This window comes from Mauremys reevesii, linkage group 24, assembly GCF_016161935.1.
Source record: "Mauremys reevesii isolate NIE-2019 linkage group 24, ASM1616193v1, whole genome shotgun sequence".
Taxonomy (NCBI): Eukaryota; Metazoa; Chordata; order Testudines; family Geoemydidae; genus Mauremys; species Mauremys reevesii.
The window spans coordinates 19930992-19944361 of record NC_052646.1 but is presented as its reverse complement, the minus strand read 5'-3'; positions in this window follow the sequence as shown (position 1 = coordinate 19944361).

The following is a 13370-nucleotide window of genomic DNA, read 5'->3' as shown; positions in this document are numbered from 1 at the left end:
TTCATGCTTTCTTCACTGATAAAAATGTTATATAGTGTTGGTCCAAGAACTGATCCCGGTGGGGAACCTTGCTAGAAACACACCTGCTCAAAGATGATTCATAGGCAGGAATTGTAGACCAAGCTGGATGAGCAAGCATCTCAGAGAGGTGATTAAGAAAAAGCAGAAAGCCTACAAGGAGTGGAAGATGGGAGGGATTAGCAAGGAAAGCTACCTTATTGAGGTCAGAACATGTAGGGATAAAGTGAGAAAGGCCAAAAGCCATATAGAGTTGGGACCTTGAAAAGGGAATTAAAACCAATAGTAAAAGGTTCTATAGCCATATAAATAAGAAAAAAACAAAGAAAGAAGTGGGACCGCTAAACACTGAGGATGGAATTAAGGTTAAGGATCATCTAGGCATGGCCCAATATCTAAACAAATAATTTGCCTTTAGTGTCTTTAATAAGGCTAATGAGGAGCTTAGGGATAATGGTAGGATGACAAATGGGAATGAGGATATGGAGGTAGGTATTACCACATCCGAGGTAGAAGCCAAACTTGATCAACTTAGTGGGACTAAATCAGGGGGCCCAGATAATCTTCATCCAAGAATATTAAAGGAACTGGCACATGAAATTGCAAGCCTATTAGCAAGAATTTTTAATGGTGAATCTGTAAACTCAGGGGTTGTACCATACGACTGGAGAATTGCTAACATAGTTCCTATTTTTAAGAAAGAGGGGGAAAAAATGATCCGGGTAACTACAGGCCTGTTAGTTTGACATCTGTAGTATGCAAGGTCTTGGAAAAATTTTTGAAGGAGAAAGTAGTCAAGGACATTGAGGTCAGTGGTAATTGGAACAAAATACAGCATGGTTTTACAAAAGGTAGATCGTGCCAAACCAACCCGATCTCTTTCTTTGAGAAGGTAACAGATTTTTGTAGACAAAGGAAATGCAGTGGATCTAATTTACCTCGATTTCAGTAAGGCATTTGATATGGTTCCACATGGGGAATTATTAGTTAAATTGGAAAAGATGGGGATCAATATGAAAATTGAAAGGTGGATAAGGACCTGGTTAAAGAGGAGACTACAATGGGTCGTACTGAAAGGTGAACTGTCAGGCTGGAAGGAGGTTACTAGTGGAGTTCCTCAGGGATCGGTTCTGGGACCAATCATATTTAATCTTTATATTACTGACCTTGGCACAAAAAGTGGAAATGTGCTAATAAAGTTTGTGGATGACACAAAGCTGGGAGGTATTGCTAACACAGAGAAGGTCCGGGATGTCATACAGGAAGATCTGGATGACTTTGTAAACTGGAATAATAGTAATAGGATGACATTTAATAGTGAAAAGTGCAAGGTCATGCATTTAGGGATTAATAACAAGATTTTTTGTTATAAGCTGGGGACTCATCCGTTGGAAGTAACAAAGGAGGAGAAGGACCTCGGAGTATTGGTTGATCACAGGATGACTATGAGTCGGCAATGTGATATGGCTGTGTATAAAGTTAATGCAGTCTTGGGATGCATCAGGCGAGGTATTTCCAGTAAAGATAAGGAGGTGTTAGTACCATTATACAAGGCACTGGTGAGACCTCATCTGGAATACTGTGTGCAGTTCTGGTCTCTCATTTTTAAAAAGGATGAATTCAAACTGGAACAGATACAGAGAAGGGCTACTAGGATGATCCGAGGAATGGAAAACCTGAGCGGAGGTGGGAATGGAAAAAGGAGACTGAAAGAGCTTGGCTTGTTTAACCTAAACAAAAGAAGGCTGAGGGGGGATATGATTGCTCTTTATAAATATATATGAGGGATAAATAAAGTATTGAGAAATTTTGTCTCTGCATTTCGTCCTTCGGTGACATGTACCCAGCCAATATGGGATAATTGAAATCCCCCACTATTATTGAGTTTTTTATTTTGATAGCCTCTTTAATCTCTCTTAGCATTTCATTGTCACTATCACTGTCCTGGTCAGGTGGTCGATAATAGATCCCTACTGTTATATTCTTATTAGAGCATGGAATTTCTATCCATAGAGATTCTATAGAACATGTGGATTCATTTAATATTTTTACTTCATTTGATTCTACACTTTCTTTCACATATAGTGCCACTCCCCCCACCTGCACGGCCTGTTCTGTCCTTCCAATATATTTTATACCCCGGAATGATTGTGGCCCATTGATTGTCCTCACTCCACCAGGTTTCTGTGATGCCTATTATATCAATATCCTCTAGTTCTCTCATCTTATTATTTAGACTTCTAGCATTTGTGTAAAAGCACTTTAAAAACGTGTCCCTGTTTATTTGTCTGCCCTTTTCTGATGTGTTGGATTCTTTTTTATGTGAATGTTTCTCGTCTGATCTGGCCCTTACATTATCCTCTTCCATCCTCTCCTCCTGACTAAAACCTAGAGAATCTCTATCAATAGACTCTCCTCTAAGAGAAGTCTCTGTCCGATCCATGTGCTCTTCTGCGGCCATTGGCTTTCCCCCATCTCCTAGTTTAAAAACTGCTCTGCAACCTTTTTAATGTTTAGTGCCAGCAGTCTGGTTCCGCTTTGGTTTAGGTGGAGCCCATCTCTCCTGTATAGGCTCCCCCCATCCCAAAAGTTTCCCCAGTTCCTAATAAAACTAAACCCCTGCTCTCTACACCATCGTCTCATCCACGCATTGAGACTCTGAAGCTCTGCCTGCCTACCTGGCCCTGCGCGTGGAACTGGGAGCATTTCTGAGAATGCCACCATAGAGGTCCTGGATTTCAGTCTCTTTTCTAGCAGCCTAAATTTGGCCTCCAGGACGTCTCTCCTACCCTTCCCTATGTCATTGGTACCTACATGTACTACGACCACCAGCTCCTCCCCAGAACTACACATAAGTCTATCTAGATACCTCGAGAGATCCGCAACCTTCGCATCAGGCAGGCAAGTCACCATACGGTTCTCCCGGTCATCACAAACCCAGCTATCTACGTTTCTAATGATCGAATCTCCCATTACTAACACCTGCCTTTTCCTAGCAACTGGAGTTCCCTCCCCCGGAGAGGCAACCTCAGTGCGAGAGGCAACCCCAGCACCATCTGGAAGGAGGGTCCCTACTATGGGAAGGTTTCCCTCTGCTCCCATTGACTGCTCTGCTTCCCTGGGCCGTTCTTCCTCCTCAACAGTGCAGGGGCTGTCTGAGCGGAGGTGGGACACCTCTACAGTTTCCCGGAAAGCCTCATCAACATACCTCTCTGCCTCTCTTAGCTCCTCCAGTTCCGCCACCCTGGCCTCCAAAGTCCGTACACGGTCTCTGAGGGCCAGGAGCTCCTTGCACCGACTGCATACATACACCACCCGCCCACAGGGCAGGTAATCATACATGCAACACTCAGTGCAATAAACTGGATAGCCCCCACTCTGCTGCTGGGCTTCTGTCTGCATTGTCTCCTGCAGCTACCTAGGTTAATGACAGAGTTTTTGTTTAAATCAAGACGTTTTGATTATAGTTTAGTTTAAAGGCTTTAAAGAATGGCAAGTGAACCTTTCCCCCTTCCCAACTCCCTCTCAAAACTCCCTGTTAGTGGCCCCTGGTTGCTTGCTCACTGCTTTATAAAGCCCTGGCCTTCTTGATAGCCCCGCCCACTGACTAAGGCTCAACCAATGAACAGAGGCTTCTAGATTTCAAACCTTATTGACAAGCTCACAGCTTCCAACTGCCGGCCACAGCACAGGGTCCTTCAAACAAACAACCAAACAGACAGACAAACACAAGCTCAGCACACAGCAAGTAACCCCCAAACATACACACACTACAGACAGCCACTTACCCCAAGGGTCCCGTATTTGCTCCTCCTTCACCTGGAGAACTCCCTCTCGAAACTCCCTGTTAGCGGTTCCAGAGTGGGGGGCAGCATCACCAGCAGCTGGTAGTTTGGGGTGAGTTGTCCCTGGTGGGCACAGATAAGGCTCCCCCCCCCCACGATACACACACGTAGGGATTCACCCTATGCCCTGTGGGTAACCCGAACCCGACCCAGCCTGGCCTCATTCTTAGTGAGTAAAGTGTCTTAGGGGCCAGGCTCCTGGTTGTGAATGCCAAGGAGAGAGAGGAGCCTAACTCCATTAGGCCACACCCCTCTCCTCAGCATTTCCACCGCTCAGCAAGGTTGGCTTCTGCGGGTCCCATTCTCAGGCGCCCTCTCCCCGTGCACTGTAAAGATTCTCTGCTCACATCAATGCTGAGCTTTGACAGGCTGAGTCTAGCCCAGCGTGTGGCTTTTCCCAAGCGGTGCAGAGAGTCCATGGCTGAGCTGGGTGTAGATTTGAAGAATCCTGACTGTCTCTCCCCTCCCTCATGCTATAACCACTAGACCATAGTCCCCTCTCTGCGGAACCCAGGAGTCCTGACTCCCAGCTACTCTCCTGCTGTAACTGCTAGACCCAACTGCCTTCCCAGAGCTGGAACCTAGAAATCCTGACCCCTCTAGTCCACTGACCCCACTGCCCTCGCTACAGAAGTAATCCAGGGGCCCTGACCCCACTACCCAGTTCCCAGAACCCTCTCCCCCCCCACAAGAGGCGCTGAAATGCTAATGTGCCGGGGGGTGATCAACCCTCGGCTCTGCCCCAGGCCCTGCCCACACTCCACCCCTTCTGTGTAGTTTGATGCACTAACACAGAATAAAAATGTGGTCCCTGCCCCGAAGAGCTGTGACAATCTGAGTACAAGACAAGTGATGACAGACGGAGGAGCCCAAGGAAACGATAAGACAATATCAGGAAGCGTTAGCGCTGGTGAAATGTTGTGGCCAAAATGTTCTTTGTTGAAAAATGGAGATTTGGTTTGGCTGACATGATTAACGAACGCACGTGGATTTCAGCGAATTGTTTCGGTCACACCCCAAACCCCCCTACAAAAGCCAAAGAAGTTTAAATGTTTCCTTTAGCTCTTTTTCTGAGCCATCAGCAAACTGAGCAAACAATCATCTGCACAACGCCAGTCAGCGGGAAGGATGGGGGGTGGGTGGGAGGGTGTGCACCAGGCTGTTTGTAGGCATGATGGCAAAGGAGAGTGTGAAGGTAGGAGTGAAGAGGGCTCATTTGCAGGTGTGCACAAGAGCCAGTTTCTCTGGACACATTATAAATAAACAACAGCAGGCAATTTCCTAGTTCAGAAATCGGCCAGGCTGTCTTATGTTACATGTATCTTATGTAACTGTGTCTATACCATACAGTGGATGGATTCCGGTAATTTCCAGCATCTGGCCAGTAATTTCTGGTTGGATGCTGACATCTCAAGCACTTTCTCTTTTGGCATAAAGCTACTAATCTGCACCACTGAACCGTTTCAGTTTTGCTGGTGATGGCAAACCAGTTTGAAGCTCTCCCTCCACAGGCAGTGATCTGTAACATTACAGACATTCAGCAGGTCTCATGTTCCGAGCGTTAACGGCTAACGCCCCACTGCCAGCGAGGGCCACAATTTAAATGTGTGAGGGCTGCATGTTTGACTTGCCTGTGTTAAAGTATAATTAAATCAACATTGATTTTTAAACATTTCCTCAAATATCCAGGCTTTTGATACCATCTCACATGACCTTCTCAGAAGCAAACTAGGGAAATACAGCCCAGAGGAACCTATTATAAGGTGGATGTACAACTGGTTGGAATACCAATACTCAGCGATTAGTTATCAATTGTTCACTGTCAAGCTGGAAGATCAAATCAAGTGGGGTCCCATAGGGATCTGTTTTGGATCTGGGACTATTCAATATCTTCATCAATGATTTAGATAATGGCATAGAGACCATACTTATAAAGTTTGTGAACAATATCAAGCTGGGAGGGGTTGCAAGGGCTTTGGAGGATAGGATTAAAATTCAAAATGATCTGGGCAAACTGGAGAAATGGTTGGAAATAAACAGGATGGAATTCAATAAGGACAAATGCAAAGTACCACCCTTAGCAAAGAATGATCAGCTGCGCACATACAAAATAGGAAATGGCTGTCTTGGAAGAAGCACTGCAGAAGGGGGTCTGGCGTTATAGCGGATCACAAACTAAATATGGGCCAACAATGTCATACTCGTGCAAAACAAAACAAAACAAAAGCATTAGCAAGAATGTTGTGTGATTTTTCCACTCTACTCAGGGCTTCAGCTGGAGGAAAATCTAGAGGAGAGCAATACAAAATATTAATGGCCTGTGAGGAAAGAATGAAAAAAACTGGGTTTGTTTAGTCTGGAGAAGAGAAGATTGAGGAGGGACCTGATAAGTCTTCAAATACATAAAAGGCTGTTATAAATCGCAGGGTGATAAATTAATCTACTGACCCACCGAGGACAGGACAAGAAGCAATGGCTTAAATTGGAGCAAGGGAAATTTAGACATTAGGAAAAGCTTCCTCACTGTTCGGATAGTTAAGCACGGGAATAAATTGCCCAGGGAGTTGTGGAATCTCGGTCATTGGAGGTGTTTAAGAGCAGGTTAGACAAACATCTGTTAGGGATGGTCTAGATCGGGGTGGCCAACCTGAGTCTGAGAAGGAGCCAGAATTTGCCAATGTACAATGCCAAAGAGCCACAGTAATACAGCAGCAGCCCCCCATCAGCTCCCCCCCACTCCCCGCTCCCAACACCTCCCACCCACCAGCAGCCCTGCCAACCAGCGCCTCCGCCTCCCTCCCTCCCTCCCCACACGTCCCGATCAGCTGTTTCGCAGCATGCAGGAGGCTCGGGGGGGGGAGGAGGCAGGAGCGAGGGCACGGCAGGCTCAGGGGAGGGGGCGGGAAGGGGTGGAGTGGGGGCAGAGCCTGTGGCAGAGGCAGGGGTTGAGCAGTGAGCACCCCCTGGCACATTGGAAAGTTGGCACCTGTAGCTCCAGCCCCGGAGTCGGTGCCTAGACAAGGAGCCGCGTATTAACTTCTGAAGAGCCGCATGTGGCTCCGGAGCCACAGGTTGGCCACCCCTGGTCTAGATCACGGGTTCTCAAATTGGGTGTGTGTGTGACCCATCGGGGGGGTCACAAGCTGCCCAGCTCTGAAGGCAGCGCTGCCGCCAGCAGCAGCGTAGAAGTAAGGGTGGCAATGGAGCGCTACGTCTGCTGTTAAAAGTGACGCTGACAATGCTTCTTCACAACCCCAGTATTAAACAGTAACTATTGGGGGAAAAACAATAATTCTATAAAAATGTGGTTTAGTCTTAACTTAAAAGTGGTGAGGAAAGGGAAATTCATTTTAAACAATAAGGTTATAAATTTAGCATTTAAAATAATGTTAAATTTAAAAAATGTGTTTTTAATTTACAAGGGGAGGTCATACTCAGAGGCTTGCTTTGTGAAAGGGGTTGCCAATACAAAAAGTTTGAGAACCACTGGTCTGAAGGAAGGACGGAGTCGCTGGAGCAGGGGGCTGAGCTGTCGCTGTGAGATGAGGAGAGGGGTGGACGTACCCTGAGAGATCCAGCGCTGAGCTCGGTAGCCTGCGGCAGCAGCCGTGTGTGGGGCCTTCTAGCCCTGGGGATTGTCCGTGGTCTGGTGTCGTAGGGACCGTGGTCTCCAGGGCTCACTGAGGGGTAAGTGACAGCAACAGCTCAACTCCCCAGGGCAGGGCTAAAAGGGTGGGAACATTGTGCACGTCTGGGGTAAGTTGAGTGGAGTAGGCTGATATTAAAGGGCTGTTATGAAGGGGATCGGGATCAATTGTTCCCCATGGCCACTGAAGGCAGGACAAGACGCAATGGGCTTCATCTGCAGGAAAGGAGATATAAGGTTCATATTAGGAATAACTTTTGTAATTTACTGACTAAGGACAGATTTCAGAGTGCTAGCTGTGTTAGTCTGTAACAGCAAAAAGAACGAGAAGTACTTCCTGGAATCTGTTTCTAAAGGCGGTTGTGGGATCCTCATCACTGGAGGTTTTTAAGACCAGGTTGAACAAACCCCTCTCAGGGCTGGTCTAGATTTAGTTGGTCCTGACACAGCACAGGGGGTTGGACTGGACGACCTCACGAGGTCCCTTCCAGCCGGACATTGCTGTGATTCTGTGCCGGTCTCAGCAGGGTGCCTGTGCCCCGCATGGAGCTGCCTGCCCCAGTGCCCAGCCCAGCTCCAGTCCATCGTGTCCAGTCCTGTCCAGCAGCAGCTCGGCAAGCCTGTCCCAGCAGAGACCTGGTTCATCCTGGCTGTGACTCCGGTGCTAGCAGCCAGTCCCCGCCAAAGCACCTTGGCCCGATGCCGCAGAAATAGCACTGCCAGCACTGCCCGCCGTTCTGTGCATTTGTGGGCTGCTGAACTTAGACGTGCACATGCTGTCCCCACTGCACCTTGGACCCCCTCTGTGGTGAGCTCCAGGATGCCCTCTTAGGTCTCAGGCCTGCAGCCGACACCTCTCTCTGGGCAGGAACCAAAGCCGTGCTTCACCAGTGACTAGGCATCTTTCCCAGAGCAAGGCATGGTTATTTTGGAATAAAAGCCTTACAGAGAACACACATTAAATAAACAATACAAGGTCTAAACATACCAGGAGTGTCTCACCTTCCACCTGGGGGTTGGTACATCAAAGTCCTTCCAATATGCAGGAGAATTTGTTCTTCCTTGGTCAAAGGACCACGTCTATTTGTGCCTCTGTCAGTTTAATCTAGGCCTGGTCTACACTAAGAAGGGGGGGTCAAAGTATGGTACGCAAATTCAGCTATGTGAATAGCGTAGCTGAATTCGAAGTACCCTAGTTCGAACTACTCACCCATACAGACACCGCGAGATCGAAGTCCGCGGCTCCAAGGTCGACTCCGCCACCGCCGTTTGCAGTGGTGGAGTTCAGGAGTCGACCGGAGCGCGCGGGGAGTTCGAACTATCGCGTCTAGATTAGACGCGATAGTTCGAACTCCGAGAAGTCGAACTCTCCGCGTCGACCCGCCATTTATACCAAGCAAAAAGCCCTCTTGGGACTCTCAAACCCAATCTGAACCAGTTTATGCAATTCTTCCTGGGAGTGGTACATCTCCGGAGCCGATTACCTGTCCCTTCCTGGCTGGTTCCACTGCACACAACTTTTACAAGAGTGATACAGGATCACAGAGATTCAGATAACAATCATAAACTTAAGACATATTCCCGCTTTGGAGATTCCTTTGGTGTCCTACTCCCATTTGAGACCCTAGAAGGCTAGTAGTTCCCTTCCAATGTTACCTCTATGCATAGAAATAGCCCCCTCTTCCTATTCCACTGAGCACAGAGAAGGGAAATCTGCTTTAATCTCACTGCCCCATCGCAGAGGTGGCTGCATCTCAGTGCTGGGGAAACAATCTCGGTACAGTGTTCCTGGTGGCTGTTATCTAGGAAACTTGATTTCATAAGAACGTAAGAATGGCCATACTGGGTCAGACCAATGGTCCATCAAGCCCAGTATCCTATCCTCTGACAGTGGCCAATGGCAGATGCCCCAAAGTACTGACAACATTCTAGACTTGTGGGGAAAATCCTGCTTATTCCCCTCCCTGGACTTGACCAGCGGCTACTGGCAAGTAGAAATGGAGGTGCACTCCAAAGAGTTCCAGAGGTTGACAGGGAGTTGCATGAAAAAATATTTTCTTGTGTTTGTTTTAAACCTGCTACCTATTAATTTCATTTGGTGGTGCCTTGTTCTTGCATTATGAGGAGTAAATAACACTTCCTTTTTTACTTTCTCTATACCACTCATGATTTTATAGACCTATATCATATCCCCCTTTAGTCACCTCTTTTTGAAGCTGAAAAGTCCCAGTCTTTATTAATCTCTTCTCATACGGAAGCCGTTCTATATCCTTAATCATTTTTGCTCCCCTTTTCTGAACCTTTTCCAACTCCAATATATCTTTTTTGAGATGGGGTGACCACATCTGCATGCAGTATTCAAAGTGTGGGCATACCATGGATTTATGTAGAGGCAATGTGATATTTTCTGTCTTATTATCTATCCCTTTCTTGATGATTCCCAACATTCTGTTCACTTTTTTGACGGCCGCTGCACATGGAGTGGATGTTTTCAGAGAACTATCCACAATGACTCCAAGATCTTTCTTTAGCAGTAACAGCTAATTTAGACCCCATCATTGTATACATATAGTTGGGATTGTGTTTTCCAATGTGCATTAACTTGCATTTATCAACATTAAATTTCACCTTTCATTTTGTTCCCCAGTCACACAGTTCTGTGAGATCCTTTTGTAGCTCTTCGCAGTCTGCCTGGAACTTAACTATCTTGAGTAGTTTTGTATCATCTGCAAATTTTGCCACCTCACTTTTTACCCCTTTTTCCAGATCATTTATGAATATGTTGAATAGGACTGGGCCCAATACAGACCCCTGGGGGACACCACAGTTTACCTATCTTCCTTCTGAAAACTGTCCATTTATTCCTACCCTTTGTTTCCTATCTTTTAACCAGTTACCTACCCATGAGAGAACCTTCCCTCTTATCCCAGGACAGCTCGCTTTGCTTAAGAGCCTTTGGTGAGGAACCGTGTAAAAGGCTTTCTGAAAATCTAAATACACTATATCCACTGGATCCCCCTTGTTTACATGCTTGTTGACCCCCTCAGAGAATTCTAGTAGATTGGTGAGGCGTGATTTCCCTTTGCAAAAACCATGTTGACTATATCCCACCAAATTATGTTCATCTACATGTCTGAAAATTTTGTTCTTTATGGAATTTCCCTTTACGGAATCTGTGCTGAATAGACCCTGTCACAGCATAATCTCCCAAGAGCTATTTTCAATTGTTGTCTCAACCCATTTGCCAGTTTTCTCTCACTCTTTACTTTTTAACCTTTTTTCCAGTTGTAAAAACAAAAGAAAGGGAGGGGAGGTGTATTTCCCCCACAATCTGTCAGTTTCCATTCCTTTTTCGCCCCCTTTTCCAGTGGGGAAAGACCAGCTCTACCTAACTACCCAAGGTGGGCATCTGCTATAGACCACCAGACCAGGAGGATGAGGTAGGCGAGGGTTTTTTCAGACAACTAACAGACGTTTCCATATCACAGGCCGTGGTTCTAATGGGAGACTTCAGTCACCCTGATATCTGCTGGGAGAGAAATACAGCAGTGCACAGACAATCCAGGAATTTTTTGGAGTGTTGGGGACAACTTCCTGGTGCAAGTGCTGGAGGAACCAACTAGGAGTTGTGCACCTCTTGATCTGCTGCTCACAAACAGGGAAGAATTGGTAGGGGAAGTAGAAGTGGGTGGCAACTGGGGCAGCAGTGACCATGAGATGGATTGAGTTTTGGATCCTCACAAAAGGAAGAAAGGAGAGTAGTAAAATATGGATCCTGGACTTCAGAAAAGCAGACTTTGACTCCCTCAGGGAACTGATGGGCAGGATCCCTTGGGAGACTAATATGAGGGGGAAAGGAGTCCAGGAGAGCTGACTGTATTTTAAAGAAGCCTTACTGAGGTTGCAGGAACAAACCATCCTGATGTGCAGAAAGAATAGTAAATATGGCAGGCGACCAGCTTGGCTTAACAGAGAAATCTTTGGTGAGCTTAAACACAAAAAGGAAGCTTACAAGAAGTGGAAACTTGCACAGATGACTCAGGAGGAGTAGAAAAATATTGCTCGAGCGTGCAGGGGTGTCAACAGGAAGGCAAAGCACAATGGGAATTGCAGCTAGCAAGGGATGTGAAGGGTAACAAGAAGGGATTCTACAGATAGGTTATCAACAAGAAGGTGGTCAGGGAAAGTGTGGGATCCTTACTGAATGGGGGAGGCAACCTAGCGAGAGAGGATGTGGAAAAAGCTGAGGTACTCAATGCTTTTTTTGTGTCTGTCTTCACAGACAAGGTCAGCTCCCAGACGGCTGCACTGGGAAGCACAGTGTGGACAGGAAGTGAGCAGCCCTCAGTGGTGAAAGAACAGGTTAAGGACAACTTAGAAAAGCTGGACATGCACAAGTCCATAGAACCAGATCTAATGCATCCAAGGGTGCTGAGGGAGTTGGCTGATGTGATTGCAGAGCCATTGGCCATTATCCTTGATAACTCATGGAGGTCCCAGATGATCGGAAAAAGGCAAATATAGTGCCCATATTTTAAAAAGGAATAACTGGCTCTGTGGATATGGGGAAAGTGGTGGACATGATATATCTTGACTTTAACAAAACTTCTGATATGGTCTCCCACAGTATTCATGCCAGCAAGTTAAAAAGTATGGATTGGATGAATGAACTATAAGGTGGATAGAAAGCTGGCTAGATCGTTGGGCTAAACGGGTAGTGATCAGTGGCTCAGTATCTAGTTGGCAGCCAGTATCAAGCGGAGTGTCCCAGAGTTTGGTCCTGGAGCCAGTTTTGTTCAACATCTTCATTAGTGATCTGGATGGTGGGATGGATTGCACCCTCAGCAAGTTCACGGATGACACTAAGCTGGGAGGAGATGTAGATATGCTGGAGGGTAGGGAGAGGGTCCAGAGTGACCTAGACAAACTGGAGGATTGGGCCAAAAGAAATCTGATGAGGTTCAACAAGGACAAGTGCAGAGTCCTGCACTTAGGACAGAAGAATCCCATGCACTGCTACAGGCTGGGGATCGACTGGCTAAGCAGCAGTCCAGAAAGTTCCTAAATCTCTGCAGGTTATTTTAGTTATTTCAATCTTTGACCAAAGCTCCTTTCCTTGCAGCTTTGCGTACAATGAGTTATATGTCTGGGATATTTATATACTGGTCTCCAGGTTACAATGTGCTGGCGGATCCTGTGAGGGAAACAAAACTAACCGTGACCTTCTCTTTTCCCAGGAAGATGGCTGATCTCAAACCTACTGCTGGTGACCTATATGCAGAATATAGAAATATTCTTCCTGGCATCTCTGCAGAACAAACTAAACAGATCGAGGCTGCTATCAAAACAGGAAACTTCTTAGAAGCAGCTTCTGTGGTGCAGACATTCAAGAATTTGTCAGGCATTGAGTTCAATATCGCCATCACAGGGGAGTCGGGATCTGGAAAATCATCTTTGGTCAATGCCATCCGGAGCCTGGGAAATGAAGACAAAGGTGCTGCTGAGACCCGTGTGGTGGAAATGACCAAAGAACCAGTACCCTATTGGCATCCTATGTGTCCCATGATGATTGTTTGGGACCTGCCGGCGATCGGGACCCCAGATTTTCAGCCAGACGCTTATCTGAAACAAGTGAAGTTCAGCCGCTATGCTGTATTCATCATCATCGCTTCAGAGAGGAGCAGATTTTGCCACACCAAGCTGGCTCGGGAGATCCAGAAGATGGGAAAGAAGTTTTTCTTTGTACGCGCCAAAGTGGACTTGGACCTGTATAATGAGCAAAGCAAAGAGAGCTTCAATGAGGAGAGAACCCTGGATAAAATCAGAAACGACTGTGTCAACAACCTGTCCAGAGTAGGGAT